Genomic DNA, 25139 nt, shown 5'->3' on the forward strand with positions numbered 1-25139 from the left:
GGACTATCATTCCCATTTTCCACTACATTCACTCACTTCTCTTCCCACGCGCGAACAAACGAACGTGAGATGAACACACATTTCCTTTTTCCTTCTATACTACCAATCCTGCAACAAACGATGGTTACACCCGCGCGGACATGAACACATGTTATATCTAAAACATTCATTCTTTCAACAGTAAATAAACGACATGTTTATCTTATCTATCAATTGAGTTTTTGTTTCCTTCATACCATTTGTTTCATTATTTTCTTGTAGCGAGTTAGGGTATTATTATATCCTAGTCCTCTACAGCTGTTTCTTATTTTATTTTTCTAAGACACATATGTAAATCCTAATCCTGTTACAAAAGAAATTAAGAAACGAATGGAATGAAGGAAACAAAAACTCAATTGATAGATAAGATAAACGTGTCGTTTATTTACTGTTGAAAGAATGGATGTTTTAGATATAACATGTGTTCATGCCCACGTAGGTGTAACCATTGTTTGTTGCAGGACTGGTAGTATAGAAGGAAAAAGGAAATGTGTGTTCATCTCACGTTCAGGTTACTATCGTTTGTTCGCGCGTGGGAAGAGAAGTGAGTAATGTAGTGAGTAATGTAGTGGAGAATGTAGACAAAGACATGTTAGCAGTCAGCTATGCGGAGGTGTTCTCCGGTACAAGTTGTAGATAGAGAGAAAGTGTAAGAATGTCAATCCAGTTCATGGAGAGAGAAAGCGTATGAAGTGTACATACTGTTTGTTAGCTTTTTGCCCCACATGGTAGCAAGTGGCGTGAAGTGCATGGGTGAGCGCCTCCCTTTTGGGAGGCGGCTGGTTCGCCGAACCTCTCAGCTCGAGAGCTGGTCCGAAAAGGGTGGGAAACAACTTGTCTCTTCCTTTTATAGTTGTTTCCGGTGGTCTTTTGCGCATGTGTGAATTTCCTTTGAAAGGGAAGTGACGTTGTCCATCTGTGCGTACTTGTACATGACAAGTAATATAGCTTGAGATGTGAACACGTGTTTTTGTGTGAGACTAGAAAAGGCTCGCGCACATACACACATTAAAATTCATAAATTCATTTGTGCGCGAATTACAGCATTCACCCACATCAAACCTCTTAGGTCAAAAAGCAGGACACTTGAGAAATGGCCGACAAAGTTGAAAGCATGTTTTTTTTTTTTGTCAAAAATATGAATTTTTGACCAATCAGGGCTCGATTTGAAAAACTTATTTTTTGCAGGCCTCTTGGAGCCGCTAAAGAAATATAAAAGGCACAGAACTTCTCTCATCAGAAAAAGGGTTAACCAACACCAACAGCAACGCTTGCTGAGTGAAATTCAGTAGCTGAAATGACAACTTTTTTTGTACGTCAAAGAAAATTGCTTGACTTTCTCTTTCTCTCACTTTGCCACAGCACATAGTTGGACTTTTTCCTCTCTTCCTTCTTTCATACCGATTGACACCTTGGCGCACACTAAAAAGTAATTTATTTTCTTTTAACGAAAATAAACAAAAGTTTATTATTTGGTAGTGTTTTTCTTATTTATTTCAAGGGATTTATGCAAGTCCCCAACAATTGGTAAACCCTCGACGTTCATCTACAAATTGGTGACCTGACTGTGAACGCTACTATGAAAAAAAAAATAAAGAAAATAATAACCGGAAAAGATGGAATCACAACCTTTGGAAACACCCTTAGCCATAATATCATTGAACATCCCACCTTTCAACCCAACTAACTTGGTCTGTTCAAATCCAAGCATTATTTTAGGCGAAACGAATCACCTTCCAGAGAACATGATATCGTTACTTGGTAGAAAAACTGCCAGTGGACATCGCTGAGGAAGTGACAGGTTTGCTAGAAAATGTTCCAGAGGACAACCCATAGGAAAAGCTCAAGGAAGCAATTTTAAAAAGGATCTGGGTCTCTAATGAAACAATGCTGCACAATCTTCTCACTTAGGTTGAATTAGGAGACCGTACCCCATCATAACTACTATGGCACATACAAACCTTGCTGGGTGACAACAAAATGTCCAAGAACATTATGCAGAGCTTATGGCTGGACAAATTACCCACTATCACTACACAAATCCTTGCACCCAGACGAAGATGAAAACAGAAAAACTAGCTGACATAGCAGACTGAATCATGAAAGTCTTCGAAGCTGCAGGGTAGACATTATTCAACCGCAACCAGCACAAACAAGAGATAAGGAACTAAACGAACTCAAGAAAAACTGTAGAAAAACTGTCAAAACAACTACAAGACTTACTACATCCAGACCATCGCTACTCTCGCAATAACCAGCCTATAGGAAACGAAGTTTGAGCAGAGGCTGAAGTGACAATCATGACAAACAATTATTGTTATTATCACAGAAGGTTTGGTATAGAGGCGAGATACTGTATACACCCGTGTTTTTTGAACAACACAAAATAGAGAAATGGAAATTCCAGCCAGTAGAGACAACGACTGTTGCTGGATTTTCGACAAAATGTTGTCTATTTTATATCCATGACAAAATTCATGAATATAATTTTTTGATAGACACTGGAGATGAAATAAGCGTGATACCACCAACATAGAATCAGGAGACTATGCCACAATCTTATCACTTACAAGCAACTCATGGTACAAAAACAACTTACGGAGAGAAATCTTTGAATACAAATCTCGGCATGTGACAGAACTTTTTGTGGAATTTTACCATAGTCAGTGTAACAACACCAATATTGGGAGCAGATTTTTTAGCCAGATTCAACCTGTCTGTAGACATGACTAATCACACATTAACAATCAAACCAAGATTTTGGCAAGAGGAATCAATTTACTGGAATCAGCTCTGCCTTATCCTTCGCCAGCTACTATGAAAATATCCACAACTCTCCCAACCATTTAAAAACACAGACACCATAAAGCATAATGCCAAGCACTACATTAGAACAACAGGACAACCTGTTTACGCCACTCCCAGATGATTGAAACTGGATAAATACAAGAATGCAAATGACGAGTTTCAACATATGTTACAGCAGGGAATTATCCAACCCTTGAAAAGTGCTTAGTCTTCTCCTCTCCACATGGTGCAAAAGTCAGATGCTACATTATGGTTCCCACCAGTTTTGGCAAAAAGCAAACAGAGTCCTGAACAGAAGCGTGTGCTCTATCCCAAGTACATCAATGGACCTGAGGTAATCTCGTCAGCATCAGACAAAGCCAAACCCTTTGCCAAGAATTTGCAGCTAATTCTACTCTTTGCAACCAATGCCGCCAATCCCCAATATTTCCTCCTGTATCAGAAAACACGCTATGTGATATACAAATATCTGTTCGTGATGTTGCCAAGCAAATCAAAAACCTTGATTCCAGTAAAGCAACCAGCCCTGACGGTATTCCAATTATAGTACTCAAAAAACTTCAACCAGAACTAGCACCCATACTTACAAAACTGTTTAAATGTTGTCTTAAGGAGAATTGCTTCCCATCACTCTGGAAAATCTCATCAGTATGCCTGTATTTAAGAATTCAGGTGATCGCTCATCTCCCTCTCAGTACAGGCCAATAGGTCTCCTGTGCGTCATGAGTAAGTTGCTGGAATCTGTGTTAAATACAGAAGTAATCAACCATCTCAGCAAAAAAATAACCTTCTTAGTGACACGAAATATGGTTTCCATTCTGCTAGATCTACAACAGGTGTGCTTACAGTTATATCTCATAGGATTAGCGAATCTCTCGACGGAGGCTACCTTTCTAAGGAAATTGCTCTTGACATATCAAAGGCCTTTGATAGAGTATGGCATAAAGGTTTACTTCACAAGATCTCCAACTACAGTATAGCTGGAAATGTCTTCTCAATTGTTAAATCATTTCTCCCTGATAGGTTCATAAGAGTAGTGGTTGATGGGCAGAAATCAGATGCTCTCAGTATTAATGCTGGATTCCCTCAGGGGTCCATCCTGGGGGCAACTCTTTTCCTGATCTACATTAATGATCTTCCAAATCACATCCTTACATCATTCGTAGACATTTATGCTGATGACACTACTATCTATGGTAGCACATCTAAGATCGTAAACGACCAAGTTCTCTCTGATTCTTTCGCCTCTGATCTTGAGCAAGTGGTTCAATGGGGAAAGAAGTGTCTTGTTACTTTTAATGCATCTAAAACCAAGCTTTTATCTTTACATCAACATTCTGATCCCCATCTGTCATCAATTGAAATGAATGGCTCTCGTCTTGGGGAGGCCTCATGTTTTGACAAGCTTCTGGGCTTGACCTTTACTCCTGATCTTAAATGGAACACATACATTAAATTCGTTGCCAAGGCCTCTGGAAAAATGGTGGGATCCTTCTATCGATCCTATAGATATCTCACTGCTGATGCAATTCTCTATCTATATAAGAGTCAAGTATGTCCAAGGATGGAGTACTGTTGCAACATTTGGGCAGGAGCTGCTAGAAAGGACTTATCCTGCCTTGATAGAGTTCAAAATAGACTTTGTAGCCTCATGGGGATGTCCTTTTCTCTTTCCTGCAAACTCTTTCTTACAGAAGAGATGCTGTGAGATTGTCTCTGCTTTATTGTTATTTTCATGGCAAGTGCTCGAACGAGCTCCAATCTATGGTCCCCCCCCCTTGCCAAGCTTTCACAAAAAACACCTGTCTAGTAGAAAACATTATCACTAATTTCCCCCACTCTTTATCTGTGCCTAAACCTAAACATAGATTCCATGAGCAAAGGTTCTTTCTTAGAACAGCATGCCTATGGAATTGTCTTCCGTTTTCCTGCTTTCCAGTTGACTACAATATGGTTGTCTTCAAGTTTAATGTAAACAAATTTCTGATGAGCAGTTCCATATAAGTTAACAAATTTACTGAATTTCGATTACTATATTGCCCAATTGTCTACTGTACACTCTTTAACCCTTATCCTCGAGTGGCCTCTTGGCCTTGATAAGTGGTGATGCCTATGTAAAAATAAACAAAAAAAACAGTGCGCCTTGTCAATAACTGGGTAACTCTGGAATCAGGCTTCCTCATTTCCATCGCAAAGTATTGCCTTCCACCCAGACCTTAAAGCCTAACATGGGCACCCCATCCTTTAGGCGCTTAGGGTCTTTGCTTATTAAACCAAAAGATTCCAGTTTCATTAGAACTGCATCTGCAGACATTATGTCCTCATTAACATAGATGTCGTCAGTGTAAGCTGAAGCAGCTTTTGTTGTGGTCTCATCCTGCATCAAAACAGTTTTAGTAATAGCTGTCATTACTTAGGGTGCTACGTTCAGGCCAAAACCTAAATGCATCAAACAATATCGTTTTCTCTTGATTATCACTGTCTGAAATGACCATGATGACTCATGGACACATATCTGCAGGTAAGCTCTCTTCAAATCCACATTACTCTCTTTGTTTAGCATCGCACTCATCTGCATTTCCGGTGAAAGCATCAACATGTTGATTCAATTCTCGGTCATCCATTATGGGTTGAATTTTGTCTTTAGCAGGTTGTTTAACAACCATGAGCGAGATTTAATCCTTTGGGTGGTCCCAGACATTTCTGTGGATATGGTATTAACTAACCATTATCAATCCACGTCTGAGGTTTTTCTTCATATGCAGCTCTATTCTTGACCATCCAAAAAATTCCAGCAAAAACCTAACAGCCAGCCATGGTTCTCCTCTGAATGTGCTGCTGCCATCGCACCAGAAATCACTTTTTCCATAGCTACCAATGTAATAGATTCACTGAGACTAAAGCTGCTTTTACAACTGCCAGCAACCACCGTAAAAGAGTAATAAAAAATGCAAGAGAGCTATATTAAATCCAAAGCAGCTGAGCAGTGGCTTGGTTCCCACCAGTTTTACAAATAGCAAATAGGATCCTGAACAGAAGCATGTGTTCTATCCCAACCATTATCAATGGATCAGAAATCATCTCGTCAGCATCAGACAAGGCCAGACTATTTGCCAAGAACTTCACAGCAAATTCTACCCTATGCGATGAAGGCCATCAATTCCCCGTATTTCCTCCTATAACTCACAACACATTAAGTGACATACAAATATCTGTGCATGAGGTCGCCAAGCTAATCAAGAACCTTGATTCCAGTAAAGCAACTGGCCTTGATGGTATTCCAATTATAGTGTTAAAAAAGCTTCAATCAGAACTTGCACCCATACTTACAAAACTGTTTAAGCGTTGCCTTAAGGAGAAGTGTTTTCCAACAACCTGGAAAACCTCATCAGTATGCCCTGTATTTAAGAATTCAGGTGATAAGTTATCTCCCTCTCAGTACAGACCAATAAGTCTCCTGTGTGTCATGAGTAAGTTGCTGGAATCCATATTAAATAGAAAAGTAGTCAACCAGTCAACCACCTCAGCAGAAATAACCTTCTTAGTGACACACAATATAGTTTCCATTCTGCTAGATCTACAGCAGATGTGCTAACGGTTATATCTCATAGGATTAGTGAATCTCTTGACAAAGGTTTCATATCTAGGGCAATTGCTCTTGACATATCGAAGGCCTTTGATAAGGTATAGCATAAGGGCCTACTTCACAAGATTTCCAGCTATGGTATAACTAGAAATGTTTTCTCAATCATTAAATCATTTCTCTCTGATAGACTCATAAGAGTAGTGGTTGATGGGCAGAAATCAGAGGCCTGCAGTATTAATGCTGGAGTCCCTCAGGGGTCAATCCTGGACCCAACTCTCTTCCTGATCTACATCAATGATCTCCCAAAATACATACTTAAATCATTCGTTGACATCTATGCTAATGACACGACCATCTATGGCAACACATCAAAGGCCGTAAATGACAATGTTTTCTCTTATTCTCTCTCTTCTCTGAGCAATGGGGTAAGAGGTGGCTGGTTACCTTTAATGCATCTAAAACCAAGCTCCTATCTTTACATCATAAACGCTCTGATCTCCCATCTGGCACTGAGTGAAATGAATGGCTCTCTGAAATGGAAATGAATGATCTGAAATGGAATAGATACATCAAGTCTGTGGCCAAGGTCGCTGGGAAAATGGCGGGATCCTTCTATCGCTCCAGAAGATATCTCACTACTGATGCAATTCTCTATCTTTATAAAAGCCAAGTACGTCCAAGGATGGAGTATTGCTGCCACATCTGGGCAGGAGCTGCTAAAAATAGCCTATCTTGCCTTGACAGAGTACAAAATAGATTTTGTGGCTTAATGGGGGATGTCCTTTTCTCTTCCCTGCGACCTCTCTCCAACAGGAGAAACGTTGCGAGCTTGTCTTTGTTTTATCGTTACTTCCGTGGCAAGTGACGTTGCGAGCCTATCTTTGTTTCATTGTTATTTCCATGGCAAGTGCTCGTCCGAGCTCCAATCTCTGATTCCCCCTTCGCTAATCTTTCTCGAAAAACACCCGTCTAGCTGAAACCATTGTCAATAATTTTCCCCACTCTTTATCTGTGCCTAAATCAAAACGTAGATTCCATGAACAAAACTTCTTTCTTAGAACTGCACACCTGTGGAACTCTCTGCCGCTTGCCTTGTTTCCCTCCTGACTTCAACTTGGGTGTCTTCAAGTCCAACATAAACAAATTCCTGATGTACCGCCCCCTTAATTTATCAAATATCCGATACTAACTATTACTATGATACTATCCCATTGATTACTGTACACACAATAACCCTTATCCCCGAGTGGCTTCTGAGCCTTGATAAGTGGTGACCTCCATGTAAACAAAAACAAAAAAAACTGCATACTCTGGAATAGTGTTGCACAGCCGATCTGGTACCTGGCTCACGGTCCACTTCCACTTCACAGTCCACACCCTTTTGTTGTCATTAAACAGCATAGAAGTCCTTTTTTTTCAATAGACATGGCTGCACAAACTTCTTTCCCTCCACCAAGCATTACACCTCCAGCCGCTGTGATTATGATGCATTCTAGTGCTTGTATTGCATCGATTCCAATCAACATGTCGTAGCCAAGGGGTTTTTCTTGCATCACCAGAACATCAACTTCGGTTGTGTTACCCTTCTCAGTACAGATCGTGACTGTCCCTACTCCACAACATGCTCGGGATAAGCCATTGATTGTCATAACGCTGACTGGTTGCTTCTGCCAGATCTGACAGTGATGTGCACATGAGTGTCTATGAGTGCCAAACACTGCATATTATCTATTTTAATGCTAATGATTGGCAATCCTGTGTTTATTGGTTGGCAGGGAGCAAAGGTGGCGATAGTACCTTGCGCCCAACTTCGTTTCCCGAACAGTTGCGAGATATGTGCCCAAACTTATTGCAGCGATTGTAGTGTACTGTTCTCTGCGCTCGTGGATAGTGTGTATCCACGAGCACAGAGAACAGTACACTACAATCGCTGCAATAAGTTTGGGCACATATCACTTTGAGTCTGGCACTCCTTAGCAAAATGATTTGCCTTCCCACATTTATAGCACACCGGGCTCTTGCGCTTATTGCTACCTGGGAGAGAATTCACATTGTCTCTATGTGGTTCGAATGCTGCATGTCGAATACTAGCTGCTGTGTAATTGGTTCCTGTTCCTTACAGATGTTTTGCACTCAAACCAATTCATGAATTCGTTACAATGCCCACAACAGTTTACTGATCTCCTCAGGTAAGCCTACTAAAAAGGCACAGCTTAATATCTTGTCATCGACCCCACCAAATGTGGTTCATTTCATCCCAGTCTGGTTCATCCCCGAGTTGCTGGTAGACTGCATAGGCCTCAATGGGATGACTGTGACTGGTTCTTTAATTTTGCACAGTTTACAGATTTTCTCAGCCTTCTCAACCCATTTGACGACAAACTGTCCAGTGGTAGATCCATCAACGCGGGTATCAAACGAAAATCGAATCTGCCCACATTTTTCTTTTTCTGTTTTGGAGTCACCGCTTATCAAGGCCTGAAATAGCTTATAATTAAATAACTTAAGTGTTACTTATTTTGCACTTCAAATCAACAATTTCTCGGTTAAATTCGACACTGTTATCAAAACTTCTGACTTCCAAACACAACAATCTTTCCAACTGACTTCCATACGTCTGCATAAGTAACACTCCTTCTCTCAACTCCCCTCATGCTTGCTTCACGTCCACTTTTATAGACCAGTCTCATTTCTTTCTTTCTCTATCTTTTCGTTGATCATGTGATTGATTCGGAGGGTATCTGTCCCCTCCTGGAGAAGGTTCGATCCATTGTTGATTACCCACCCCCCACTTCTCTGCATAAACTCCAGGAATTCCTCTGGTTGATCAATTTCTACAGGCGTTTCATCCCTCACTGCGCTAAAATCACACAACCATTAACTGATTTACTCAGAAATAAAAAGAAGAAAAATGAAGAGATTACACTGAATGAATCTGAATTACACTCCTTCACCAAAGTAAAAGAAGCTTTGACAGATGCGGCAATGTTAGTTCTTTCCCCACCCAGGCGCACTCTTAGCTTTGTCAGTGGATGTATCTGATATTGGCATCGGAGGGTTCCTGCAGCAGTTCATCGATAACAACCACTATCATTCTTCTTCAGATGACTTCAGATCGCTTAGACCAAATACAACACTTTTGGCAGAGAGCTTCCAGCAGTCAAACAGTTCTGTTATATGTTAGAAGGCTTTGATTTCATTCTTTATACAAACCATAAGCCATTGTCACATGCTTTACTCATCATCCTGGCAAACATTCCCCCAGAGAAGCTCATCATTTGGACTATATATCTCAATTCACTTCATATATTAAGCATATTATCACGCATGCACATTAATGCCATTGATCTACACCAGATCGCAGTTGACCAGCGAATGACAAAGAATTGAATCGCTTACTGCATTCTGAAAGCCTAACATTGAAGCAATGTCCTTTACCCTTATCCAATCGATTTGGTGCGATACCTCAAGCAGTAGGCAAGTCATTTTTCGAAGCTGCACAGTCTATCACATCCTGGCATCTGTTCAACTCGGAAGTTGGTGACATCACGTTTTATATGGACTGTCATCAATAGAGATATACATAAATGGACACGGTGTTGCATCCCTTACCAGAAGGCCAAGATTCGTCGGCACATCAAGAGTCCTCCTGCACCGTTCTCAACCTCTGAAGCTCATTTTCAACATGTTCATATAGACATAGTGGATCCATTTCCACCTTCGAAGGACTCATCTGCTAATCTACATTGACAGATTTTCAAGATAACCCGAAGCCGTCCCCACTAGAGATATTTCCGCTAAAACTGTCGCTAAAGCACTCGTTAGACATTAGATATCTCGTTATGGCATGCCTAATACCGTTACAACTGACAGAGTTAGACAGTTCGACTCATATCTTTTTTCTGAGCTCTTTCACCTGCTTGGATATAGACACATACGTACAACATCGCAGCGAATGGCATAATTGGGCACTTGCACCGGCAATTAAAAGAGTCTCTAAAAGAATACTATGATCCCAACAGATGGACAGAATGCCTTCCCTTCATGCTCCTTGGTATTAGATCTACTGTTATCTTGTCTCCCACTGAAATGGTTTATGAAACCTCACTGACCTTGCCCGGACAGATGGTCACACTGATCACCCCTCAGAACATGCCAGACCAAGAGCTACACCTCTCATGTGAAAGAATACATGTTGAAACCTCTGCATGTTAAACCAAGAGCACAAAATGTCACCACTCATGTTCTCCAGGATATTAACACATGGACTCACGCATTCGTCCGTAATGGCAGAGTACCTGGTAGGCTTCAGACACCTTACTCCAGCCCTTACAACATACTGAAGAGATACCCAAAATTCTTGTGATTGAAATCAATAGCAAACATGATTCAGTTAGTGTCAATCACCTGAAGAGAGCGATTTTTGACAACAAAGCTCATGGCGATGTTACCACACAGAAACCAGCGTATCCTATGCCTACAGTTCATTTTAATGATGCTGAGTCACCCAGCATTACAACTTCCACCAGATCGGGTAGACCAGGGGTTTTCAAACTGTGGTTGGCGGACCACAGTAGGTCCGCAAGGACAAGACAGGGAATTCGTGGCCGGACAGCAAAGACTTTTTATGGGTAGTTTGATTTTATATATGTTTTTTAATCAAAATTTTTCTTCTTATAAACTGTAAACGTATGTACCTAAAATTAAATTTTGTAGTTAAATTTAAGCTCTTTCTTTTAATGGAACCCCATCAGTACCACCAATTTTAAATTTCGTCTGATGGTTTTAATTTAATAAATTTTTAATAATAAATTAATAAATGTGGTAAACTAAATCTATTTTAAACATTTGTTATTTTTTTTTTATTCTGGTAGTTACTTATCCATAACCATGCAACTAACGCACTAAAAATTCAAAATGTTTTTTAACAAAATTTGTTTCTTTTATTATCGTGGTTGATACACATTTTATGTTTTTTTTTATAGAAACATTAAAAATTTTTAAATAAGGTTATTGATAGTTTTTAATTTAAAGTACGTAGTTACAATTTGTAATATTAAAATACTTGTTACTTATTATTTATAACATCTTATCTTAACCTACTTCATAATTAAAACAAATGAAAAATCTGTTGTCTTTTCGTAATGATTTTATTTATTGGCCGACATATGGAAGAAATAAGTTTAAGTTTATTTCTGCTATGTAATCCATATGCCTTTTTCATTTCAAATATTTTTTGATTACTTTCTTTATTCTTTTTATGTTCTGTAGCATTGACTTAATTACTGACGTGTGAGTTTTTAAATTTTAAATGTCAAAACGGTTTGAAATAATAAACGTTTTGTTTTGGGATTTTATTCTAACTGGTAGAAATACGTTTAACCTCTTTAATACAACAAAATTCCTTTTTCAGTTGAAAAATTGAACATTTATTAAATTTGTTTATAGTGCATATAGGACAACAATGAAAAAGGAAACAAGGTACTTGGTCGGCACAAATCCTACACTCCAAAGTTTTCATTTTTATGAAATGTATTTTTTCTTTTTCCTATGATTTTGAACATTTATAAAAATGTAAAGAGTTGTTTTTGTTATTGCTGTCGAAATATATTCGACGTTGTGTTCCTGCGTAGTTTTTTTTACACAAAATTAAATCTCCTGCGTAGTACAGAACAGGATTACAACGGGGCTTGAGCATTGATCGCGTGTCAAGAATTCTTAATGTCTGAATATCTGATTTTTACTTTTTTATGTCCCTAAATGACTAAGCTTGCATTATTTATATGAAAAATATTTTATCAAGGATGCAAACTTTACCCATGGATAAGTTTTTGAAATGGAAAACTCATGATGAAATCAACTCAGAATCTGATACAGAGACAGAAGAGATTGTTCAGAAAAACAAATTAAGAAAATATGATGATATATTCGATTTGGATGCATTGAAAGTGTGTCTAATGCTAACAGACCACAGTGTTTACTTTGTCATAAGTTGTTGGCGAATGAAGCCCTGGAGCCAGCTAAATTGCATTTAACAACACGAAGCGGCTAGGAGACACATCCCATCACAATGGACTTGTAATGGTGTATGATCCCACACAGTCGGACGATTCTATTTATAAACGATGCCGCTAGGAACTGACGAATTGAATTAATTCACGTTCTGTTACCAACCAATCAGAAACCAGAATTGCTTCATAAATATTAAACCTTTTCTGGAGCAATTTCACATGTTTTTTGTTTCTTTTTTTTTCGTCTCAACACGGTAAGAATATTTTGCTCTGTGGAACTGTCTACTGCAAACAAGTCACCTCTCAAAACTTGTTTAGAACAACGAACTATCGGAAACTGTTCTGTCTACTGCAAACCAGTCACCTCTCAAGACTTGTTTAAAACAACAAACCATCTGAAACTTTTTTGAAACTAAACATGGCTAGAGGTTATGCACCCAGCGTGCATCTTTATTTTGATGGATACGAATCAAAGTTCGAATTGTGGCAAGTAAAATTTCTAAGATATCTACGAATCCCAAAGCTACACAAAGTACTTCAAACACAACCTGAAAACAGAAACGACCCCAACTTCATTGAAAAGAATGCAACTGTCTTTGCAGAATTAATACAGTGTTTAGATGACCAAAGTCTATCACTGGTAATGAGAGAATCCCTGGACGATGGCTGCAAAGCGTTAAACATATTGAGAGAGCATTATTTATCAAAAGGAAAACCCAAAATTATTTCTTTATACACTGAACTGACCTCTCTAAAACGAATGGAAGCCGAAACTATTACTGATTATATTACAAGAGCCGAAACGACTGCAAATTCTTTAAAAATGTCTGGTGAAGTTATAAGTGACAGTCTGTTAATTTCCATGGTCCTTAAGGGATTACCGAGTGATTTCAAGCCATTTACAATCGTGATAACCCAGAAAGAAAAACCCATGACTTTTAGCCAATTCAAGGTAGCACTCAGAAGTTATGAAGAAACTGAAAAAATGATCACAGAACAAAACGAATCCACAAATATCATGAAATTTAAAAATACACACATAAAAGCACCAAAATTAAATTATACACATGCCAGGAATAAAAACTGCAACTTTGCCAAAAACAATTTTTCTCTTAAGAAAAGTACAAAAATTATTTGCTATAATTGTGGACGACCTAATCACAAGAGTTTCCAATGTAGATACAGGACTTAAAATGGCGACTCCATTAAAAATGTAGAGAGCTCTGTTAGCGAACATACATTTTTATTTTCGTGTACGTTTAATGCTTCAACAAACAATAGAAAAGCAAAATTAAAGCACAAGCATCACCGCAAACGCAACTTAGATACCATATTAATACAAATAAATATTACACAAAACATTGCAACAATTCTACACCAACTAAGTTACATTCACAACTTTTTCAGCTTTAAATCAATATAACACATGCATACATACACCAAACAAACGATTCCTTACAAACACAATTAAAATAGCAAAATATAAGCTAATTATCAATTTGCCCATTGTCTTCACCTACGTCCGCAACACCACTATAAAAACAGTAGACGTCACGACAAAATGTCAGTCACCCAGAGTCACAGCAGATCTACAGCATGGGATAATAATCGGCTCTGTCGGACCCCTCCCCCCCGACGTTAAACTCACTTTCACGCACATCATCCATTAATTTCTTCACATGGAAACGGAAACATCAACAGCAAGAACTAACATTTTCACTTCTTATTTCATCACAATTTCAAATTAGCGACTTTTCTCTCCTAAGAAGAAAAACATTAACTTTACGATGAAACTCTTCTTTCCTGAACATTCTCATATCCTTACGAACTTTGGAACTTTGTTTATTTTACTTTCTCATTAAGTTTAATTTTATAATTTAAATACATATTGTTTGTCTGGTTCCTTCTCGCAACCATACGCTTATTCGTAATATAACAGTATATAGTGGAAAGTGGGAACCCTAATCCTACCTTACATGGTAGAGTCTATCCATAATAGTGCGACAAGTACATTGGATTCTAAAGCAATCCTGATACATTTTCATACATGCAAAGGGATGCCATTCAAACCACCAAACGCCATGCCAGCAGATATGACATTGGAGAATATTGCCCAAGAAAAAAAAAGACGCAGTAAGGTAGACATGTCAGATGGTTCACCCATTTCAGGAACTTTGTTTTTGTGTGAATAGATGTTCATATTTTTTTCAGGTACTCTGTATTTTTTTTTTGGGGGGGGGAGTATTGTTGGGGAATTTAGGCAAAGAACACTGGTTTATATAAAGACCGGAGAGTGACTTCCCTTGGCACACGCATGGAGAACGAGTTTGAGCATCGAGAGTGGGAAGCCACGTTAACACCCTGTGAGCATAATGCCCACAGGAGAGACACAGAAATGTTCTGGCCTTAACAGAAAATCTAAGGTTTTAGCCGGGTGAGAACATTGTCCCACTATGAGACAAAGTAGGACTTTAACCACTTCTAAGTGAGTACCAAATTATTGTTGTTCTGTATTGTGATGTTACATAACTTTCATGTTTTGTCAATTTGTAATAAAATGTATATTTATGTACTTGCGAACTATCTGCGTTTGTTAAGTATTTATGTTTGTAAGCATTTCTTGTTTCAGTGATTCAATCGACTATGGAACCCCTAACGTTTACAACACTGTGATGCCCCCTGGTTTCCCTGTGCAACCACCTCCAGCTGATGGCTATAACTCTTATTGTCCAACTCCGAACCAAGCCAATGATAGAAACTCTACTTATGAAGAACGATCAAAGTATAATTATGAGGGCAATCATCCTTATTCTAATCAATACACTAATGTACCTTCTCATTGGGAAAACAGGACTAATAACTTTAATGATCGATGGGATTATAGCCATGAATGAAGTCCACCCCATGATATTCAGAATACAATCAGAGTAGTTACCGCTGTGATAGAGATCAATATTGAAATCGTTATTGGTCAAGAGATTGTGAACATGAAAGAAAACGTTGTATGAGGGAGCACAGACATAGAGAGTGGGAAGATCAGTATCGGTCACGGAGGAAGCACAGAGAAGAAGAAGAACCAAGTGAGCATCTTGCATAAGAAAGCAAAGGAATTTAAAATGAAATTTGGTTGCTGGAAAAAAAAAGTTGTCACTTTTAAACGAAAGTGTTATTTTAATGAAAGTACAATTCCAGACGGATTTTTTGTTTGTTTGTTTTTGAAAAAAAATTTTGTTTACTGTTAAAAGAACTTATAATGTGATTCAGTCAACTACGATGTAAAAAGTTATCGTTTTTAAACGAGAAATTTAAAATAACATTCTCTTGCATTTGCTGGAAGAAAGTTGTTGCTTCTAAATGAAGAAGTTAAAAGGAGATTTGGTTGGATTTTCTAGAAATTTCGTTTTTTTTTTTCTGAAAACGTCCTCGCTTTTAAATGAAGAACTGGAAATGCGATTCGGTTGTGTTGTATAAAAAAGGAGTCGTCACTTTTAAGTATGGGCTAGCTATGTCTAGCTGAGTATCATGGATTAGCTGTGTCTAGCCGAGTATCGTGGCCAAGCTGTGTCTAGCCAAGTATCGTGGCCAAGCTGTGTCTAGCCGAGTATCGTGGCCAAGCTGTGTCTAGCTGAGGATCTGAGTGGGCTAGTAGAGAGACTAGCAAGGATCTGATTGAACTAGGAGAGAGACTGGCAGGGTTTTAAGTTTATGAGGTGATCTTTAAAGATCAGGTGGGATTGTAGTTTGATGTAATTTGCATATCAATGAGGCTACACACTGGAATGAGGTAATATAAGACCGGCAGCCAAGATGGCAGAGGTTGAGTTTGGGAGAACTGGCCTGAACAGGTCGGAACTGAGAATGTTCGAATTCTGATAAGAGAAATATTAATAATATGACTAAGGTAGAAGAATGATGAGTCGTCAAATAAAATGAAAAAAGAATGCATAAGGAAAAAAGAAAACTCCCATAATAAAAAAAGTAACAAACGAATCTGGGTATACAATGAATAGTATAACATATATGTCATGAAGACTGTCTGGTAGCAATAAACTGACTTTATTGCTAAAATAAAATATCCCATTTCAGTTTGGCGAATTTGCGGACACAGTACCAACAAACAGCAAAGACTATTCAATAGCATGTGAATTTAGTCTGACCTCGTTTTGCCTGGTTTTGTAACATATTATTAAAATTTAAATTTTGGACAACAAAACTGAAATATTTCTACATTCTCGCTATTGAAACAGTTATTTAAGTTTTTCTCCTTTCAAAATATTAAAACGTTTTCTTTAACTGTTTAGAGGAATATGTTGGAATTTCTCTTTTTACGAATGGAAAAAAGAAAAAAATAAAGTAAGAAATTTTTGAATTTCTGACAGGGAAAAGGAAAAAATAGTAAAGTGAAAGAGTTGAATAAACTATGCACTGGGACATTTTGTTTTCTGTGGACTTGTGATTTTTTTTTCTTGTCTTGTCTTTTATTTGCCTTGGAGCTTGTTTTAAATTCTTGCAAAGAATTTTTTTCATCATACGAGTTTATGTAACAGAGCTGTATGCAAATGCCGAGCCCTGTATAAAGTGACGTCACAGTGAGGAAGAAAAGAAAAAAATATAAAAAGAAATACTTGCAGACTGAGGGAGATCACGTTAAAGAGGTGGAAATAAATGTTTATTGCTTAAACAGGAAACAGCAAATTGAATTTCTTTCCTCTTTCTTTCTTATTTTCCTTGCAACGGGGGCTATAACACATGTGTAAACATGTGTAATGGCACAAATAAATACTTTGTAGAATAAAATATAGTCTTAATCACAAGATAAAAGTGGACGAAAATATATATATTGTAGGGAAAATTGTGGCTTACCATTAAAGCATCCAGATGTGTGTGCACATGTGGAATCAAGCTGTCGGAGGAAAGAAAAAAATCAAGATGGCAACACCCACAACTTTTATAACTAAGCGGTCTTGCAAAGTGATACAAAATCTCGCCACTCAACTGCATAAAAGGAGGCCACGGGGAGAACACAGACAGACGGTTTACAGAATCTTTGGAGACGGTTATGAGAATCCTTTGAGACTGTTATCACATATTGCTAAGTCACATTGTTGTCTTGCTGTTTTTTTATCACTTATTTTTTCCCATCCTTTTTTTTTTTGTATTACGAGCTATTTTAGCATGAAATATAAAGTCGATACAACTGAGACGAAGCTGGGATTTGTGTAAATTGAAAGCATCGAGAAATAAAAATATTAAACGATTCGTGTTGAACTTTTGAAATGGAAATATTAAATGATACACATCGAATTTTGAAATTTGAAAGAATGAAATGTGATTTGAGTCAGAATTTTTCTAATTGTTATCGTATAATGGAGAATTACGACTCGACTGACTTTTTTGTGTGTTTGAGAAGCTAGTAAAGTCTAGCATTGTTTGAGAGGTTAGTAGTGTAGTGGTGTTTGAAGTTGATGTGAGTGCCAATCCTAGCACAGGGTTATGAGAAGATCTTTAAAGATCATGGGGGGGGATGTAGTTTGATATGCATTGATTTACATATCAATGAAGCTTTGCTCTCAAAAAGACGTCATAAAAAAAAGACTAAAATCGAGAGGGCAGAGGAATTGAGTTCTTGGAACCAAATTGAACAGGTTGGAATTTAGAAAGCTGACAAGAACCCTTTTTTTAAATTACATATATATATATATATATATATATATATATATATATATATATATATATATATAATCCCAGAGGGTGATATATGTTGAGTACTGCCATCTTTCATGTACATATATCTCTTCAAAAGTCCTGTGGCAACATATGCAAACCTAACATGTTTTAGTTATGCAGTCTCAAATCCGTACATCGAAAGGTCTAGAAACCTACACATCGTCTGTTCAATCTGCAGCTGATGACTCTTTACAGTCGCAGGAGGAATCATAGAAAAAATAAAATTTATGCAAAAGAAAGAATTTAGATGAACATTGCATGGAATTCGAGGATACTTCTTGATTGGGAAGATTCTTTTCTCCCAGAATTAAGAACTGCTATTGCGGTTAAAGAACTAGCAAGGTGCAATGTGTACATTGCTGCTCTATCTGAAACTCATTTCAGTGAAGAAGATCAATTAACTTAAAGAGGTGTTGGGTGCATATTCTTTGGAAAGGGTAAGCTTGAAGGCACCAAAAGGGAAGGAGATGTAGGTTTTGCAATTCACACAAATATCGTAGATCAGCTAGAACAACCTTACAAGGTTTCTAACTGCATCATGTGTCTAATGCAGTTTTTATTGTGTGGTAATTATGCATTAGTTATTTCAGTGTATGCTGCTACTTTATGTAGTAATTACAAGATATCATCATGGCATTTTATCAGGAATTGAGAGACTGTCTTTTAAGAATATCTAAGGATGATAAAATTTTGCTCTATTACTTCAGTGCACGAGTTAGATGTGATTATGGAACGTGGGATGTCTTAGGGAGGTATTGGCTGGGTTTGTCTAATAGTATTCTTCTCCCGCAGGTGTATATGGTTTGAAATAGCAGTTTGTAACACCTTCCAGTGACAAAAGCTTATTCTTAAATATTCATTCTGGACTATATCATCACACAGTGAGGTGATCTTCAAGATATGTGTACAGTTGTTTGTGTGAAGAGCAAGATGTGAATCAGGGAGAAAGTTGTGTTAAAACGCATAGCTGTCTCCAAGCTGAAAAGAACTTATTCAATGACATCATATTTAATGGAACATGGAATCAATTCAAAAAGTGTATAGCACTGGAGTAACATGTCTGGGTCTTAAGAAAAACAAACGCAGAGGTTTAATGAAAATGATGTTGTTATCTCCAATCTTACTGAATAGAAAAAGAGCTTCTTAGGTCTTCTGACATGAAAAGTAGAGGACATTTTCAAGGAAGCAAAAAGAAAACTGCAGTGCAAGCTCCGTCAGATAAAGAATAAGTAGTGAGCTGAATTATATGGATAAAAGGATTTTGATCATAAAAATGCAAAAACTTCTATAGCAAAATCAAATGAGCATATGGACCACAATTTTCATCTACATTTCCTTTAAAATTTAAAGATGACTTTTTTTTGTTCAAGGATACAGATGGTATTATGGTGTGATAGAAGAAGCATTTTACAGATCTATTTGATAATGCATCGGTTATAGATGAAGCAGTGATTTCAAGTTTGCCGCACCACAATATTATTGAGGAAATGATGAGATAAAATGTACCATCAAGGAAATTAATACTGGAAAAGCATCAAGTTTTGATAGGATACCAGTAGAGCTGTTGCCTAGTCTAATTCTTGTCATGTGGCACAGTAGTAATGTTGATCAAGATTGGGTAGATATAATAATGCTACAACTTCACAAAAAGGAAGGACTGAAGCCTGAATATGGTGACTATGAGGATCATACTGTTTGAAGCTGTGGGTAAGGTGCTGGCAAAGATTCTGTTGAACTTATGTATATTTGCCCCTGCATCATTCCTTAAGGCCAGTCTGGATGCAAAAATGGCCATTAAACAGTTGACACTTGAATGCCCTGTCTGCTTTATGTTGAAGAAGGTGCATTAGAACATGAAGACCCAAGTGAACATTAATGGTATATTGTCTAAACTAATATCATTAGACAATTGAGTCAAGCAGGGTGACATATCAGCACCCACACTTTTTCAATTTTCTTTGCCACAATGCCTATTTATGCTTTTAAAGACAATGATGTTGAGGTGTCCTTGCATTTTCAAGCTTCTGGCAGGCTGTTCAATCTTCGACATTAGAGTGAAAATTCGAAAACCTTTGATGCTATAATTTGTGAATTGTTGTCTGCAGATGACACAGATCTTGTTACACACACAGGGGAGGACATGCAGTTAGCAATGGATAAATTCTCATATGCTTGCAAAGCTTATGGTCTAACCATTAGTTTGAAAAAAATGCTATGTATTTGTTATGGAGTATGTAGCTGCGACTATAACAAAGTACGTAGCTATGACTATAACCTCCTGCAAAACTGTGCATGTGAAAACTTGACTAGCTTCGCAGGCCACCATCATTCAGGCAATAAAGCTGCGACATATTCTTAACTCAATATCGGCTTTGTGTTCTCTCTGCTTCTCACTACCTAGCATAGTGTCAGCAAGATTTCTCTCTTCGGAATAACCCATATACACTCAGTGAACACTTCCAACACATGTTCGGCAAAACTCATGCAGTATAATACTCTAAACTCTAGTCTTACATACACCCTCATCTCTGTACGGAAGAGACATTTCTCGAACCACGTGGATTTAAACAAGCTTGGAATTTTGACAAAGCCTATTCATCAATAAACATGGTGTATGCAATTCCACCACCAGCAAAACTGAAAATGGATGGCGATTTGCGAGAAAACTGGGCGCTTTTCAAACTAACATGGGAGAACTATGCAGCCGCGACGGAAATTGGGAAAAAAGCAGCAAACGTACAGGTAGGCACACTTCTTTCACTAATCAGCAAGGAATGTCTGAAAATATACAAAAACATGCTGATGTCAGCAGAGGAACGAGCAGACACAAAAAAAGTTTGGAAAGACTGACAAAGTACTCTGAACCCAAACAGAACATCATATACCAACGGTATATGTTATATCCTGTACACAGGAACAGGGTGAAAAATTTGACGCGTATTTGATCAAACTAAGACACTTAATAAAAACATACGACTATGGTGCCCTTGAGGATGAGCTACTGCATGACCGAATAGTAACAGGCACCAGTAATAATGATGTTAGGGCCAGGCTCCTCAGTGAATCTGGACTCACCCTAGACAGGGTAATAGATATTTGCAGGAGCACCAAACAGGCTGAACAACAGCTTGGCAAACTGAACAACCCAACAGAAACTATCCACTACACCAAGGGAGATAAGAAAAAGTCACGAGAATTCATAAAGGATTGCAAATTCTATGGACAGATCCATGACAAAGGAAAGTGTCGGGCTTATGGACTCACATGTGTTATCTGCTTAAAGTGCAACCATATTGCCAGAGTATGCCAATCACAGGCGCAACCTACCCCATCACAACGGCAAAATAAATCCTCAACACAGCAAACTGCAAAGGTGTGCTATGTGGAAACAGAAGCAGTCAGCAGTGATAAAAGCATTTATGTCCTGAGAAGTCTCACAGATCGCAAACACTATCAGGCATACGTTTGCATATCCACCCCAGGAGACAGCACAAAAACCTTATGCAAATTCCAAATTGACACTGGGGCCAGCTGTAGTACCTTGTCCTTTGCTGACTACAAACGCATTACTAAAGCATCGCTACAACTGTTTCTCACAAAGTTGAAGCTGTATGACAACTCTATACTTCAACCTTTAGGCTCAATAACACTCCACTGTGAAGGAAGTGAAGGGAATAAAAACAAGGTCACCTTCCAAGTCGTGGATAGAAACTCACCATCATTACTTTCTGGATGGGCTAGCTCTGCACTGAAGCTCATAAAATGTGTGCGACAGCTGAGTGAAGTAAAGGAGGCCAACCCAATTACAAAAGAAGAAATCCTCAGAAACTACAGTGACTTTTTCTCTGGACTCGGAAGGCTACCAGGTGAATATAAAATTGAAATTGACCCAAACGTCAAGCCTATGCAAAATAGTCCTCACTGTCCCTCTGCCACTTAAAGAGGAGTTAAAAAGAAAACTGGTCAATGAAGGAATAATATCCTGGGTCACTAAGCCAACTTCATGGATCAACGACCTAGATGTTATACAGAAACCTAATAAAATGCGAATATGCATTGACCCATATCATCTGAATAAGGCGATCAGGCGCAACCATTACCCAGCCCAAACAGTCGAGGAAATCACAACAAAAATGAAGAACGCCAGACTCTTCTCAGTTGTAGATGCCAAAGACGGCTTCCTTCAGGTCATTCTAGACGAGCCATCCTCATATTTAACGACATGCTGGGCCCCTTTTGGCAGGATATGGTGGCTTCGAATGCCATTTGGAATCAGCTCAGCCCCTGAAGAATGGCAACAACGACTTGACTGTTGTTTTGAAGGACTCCATAACATACAAGTGATGGCAGACGATACTATACTCTACGGGTCCGGTGATAGCGATGCAGAAGCTGAAAAAAGCCATGATGCTGCCTTTGTGGCACTTCTAGAAAGGTGCCACAAAGAAGGAGTAAAGCTTAACCCTTCAAAAAAACCTCTGTTAGTTACATGGGACAATGGTTCAGTGCACAAGGGTTGGCATCAGATCCGGATAAAGTCAAAGCAATATCAGAGATGCAATGCCCTACAGCCATCCAAGGCGTTCAGCAATTACTAGGAGTCGTAAACTACCTCGCCAAGTTTGCACCCAAACTCAGTACAGTATGTGAACCACTGTGACACTTACTGGACAAGGAATCTATCTTTCCAACTACACAAGCAGTGACTTCTGTAGATTTCTGGAATCATGGGACATTGAACGCATAACTTCTAGTCTTCACCACCATCAATCAAATGGATGGGCTGAAGCGGCAGAGAAATTGATGAAAGGAATGATAAAGAAATCGACAAAGGAAGGCACGGACATGTGAAAAGCCATACTGGAATAGCGAAATGCTACAACACCTGGTATGCACAACTCACTAGCACAAAGATTCTTTTCCAGGTGCACTCGCTCCATGCTACCCTGTAAAACCACAGATTATACACCGCAAGTGCAAGCAGAGGTACAAGATAGCCTCATAAAAAAACGACAAACAGCAAAAACATATCATAACCATCATACCAGGCCACTACCCAATCTCACCATAGGATAGCCTGTAAGGGTGAAATGCCACTCACAAAGCCCTAACAGCAACTGGGAATTGGGCACAGTCATTAGTAAAGTAGCACCACATGAGGTCGACGTAAATGGGAGATGTTATAGAAGAAACAGAATCCACATCCGTCAACCAACCACTCTCCCAACTGGTGTAAATTCCATACCACAACACGCCTCCACGCCACAGCCATCTGAAACAAAAAAACTATCAGGCAAACTCAGGACCATAAGAAACAACTTCATAGGTCTAACCGGGTGATCAAACCCCCTGCATGATTGAGAGACCACACACACACACGCACGCACGCACGCACGCACGCACGCACGCACACACACACACACACAAACACACACACACACACACACACACTGACTATAACACACGACACATCTCATTCAGTCAAACCAAGAACCAATGGGGAAGAAGGAGGATGTTATGGAGTATGTAGCTGCAGCTATAACAAAGTATGTAGCTACGAGTACAACCTCCTGCGAAACTGTGCATGTGAAAACTTGACTAGCTTTGCAGGCCACCATCATTCAGGCAATAAAGCTGTAGCATATTCTTAACTCAATATCTCTGCTTCTCCATTCATCTCCAACTGGTGTGTCATATGTGGAACCAACTATTCTGTTGATGGGAGGAGATTGAATGTCACTGATACCTTTAAATATCTTGATAATATGTTGAGTAGAGATGGAACCTTAGATGCTTAAATAACTCACATGGCTAGCTCTGCTTTTGTTAAGCTTGAAAAACGCATCTGGTCAGAGAGAGAAATTAGTGTGAAGACAAGATGAATATGTGTGAGGCGTGTGTCTTGACTCGTCTACTATATACATCAGAAACATGGATTACGTACCAAAGGCATCTTAAAGCTCTGGAAAGGTTTCATCAAAAGTACATCCATAATATACTGAAAATCAGTTGAAAGTCCTTTACTCCTGATACTGCCGTCCTTGAACAATCCAACAACTGTAGCATAGAAATGAAGATTGTCTAAAATCAAATGCATTGAATTGGACACTTAGTAAGAATAAGAGATGGAAGGATACCAAAATAACTGCTTTATGATGAGCTTTTCATAAATCTACAAAAAGGTTTAAGGATGCACTAAGGAATAACTTTAAGTTGCTGGAAATAAATGTGAATAACTGGGAAGTTCAAACTGTGGATGGAAATAATTGAAGAAAATTAATCAGAGAATGATATAGAAAGTTTGAGAAAAGCATGTTAAGCATACAGTATTGAAATGTGCTCTTAAAAAGCAGGATAAAGCTGCAGTTTAAACTGAGTTTCAACACGAACTGAAATGCACAATTTGTAGCAAATTTTTTCTGTTTCAGGCTGGTTTGGTGAACCATATAAAGTCACACACTGTTAGACAAACCAACAATTTTATGACGATGTGCTACCAGCCAGACCACTCAAGGATTGTTGTAATATTTGTGGATTGACCTGTAAATCAGCAAGCGGGTTGACAAAACATTAACCAACATAACAATCTTCATCACGGAACTAGCCAAGCATGTTGGATGAGACTGTCTTACAAATGAGACAGAATCTGAAAACAAGTCTGCTATGGAAATAGCCCAAAAGAGTCGCCAAAAATAGATCAAGAAGTTCCATCACAAAAAACTGAAAGAATAGGCCAACTGACAGCATGTCAAGTATTTTCTGGGTGAATTTACTCTATAGACTCTATAGGTAAAGAAGACTCTATAGACTGATGCTAAAAAGAGGGTGACTCCACTATGATCAGGAAAGGATTATGATGGCTGCCAAACTCAGTCAGAGGCTTAGTTGTCCAAAACGTGGTGAGACGAAAAACAACTATGGAAGGCAGTAATTGCTGAGAATGCAATTAGGAAATTCAAAGTTCCTAA

The sequence above is a fragment of the Euprymna scolopes genome, chromosome 1, assembly GCF_053919585.1.
Source record: "Euprymna scolopes isolate OS-2025 chromosome 1, ASM5391958v1, whole genome shotgun sequence".
Taxonomy (NCBI): Eukaryota; Metazoa; Mollusca; class Cephalopoda; order Sepiida; family Sepiolidae; genus Euprymna; species Euprymna scolopes.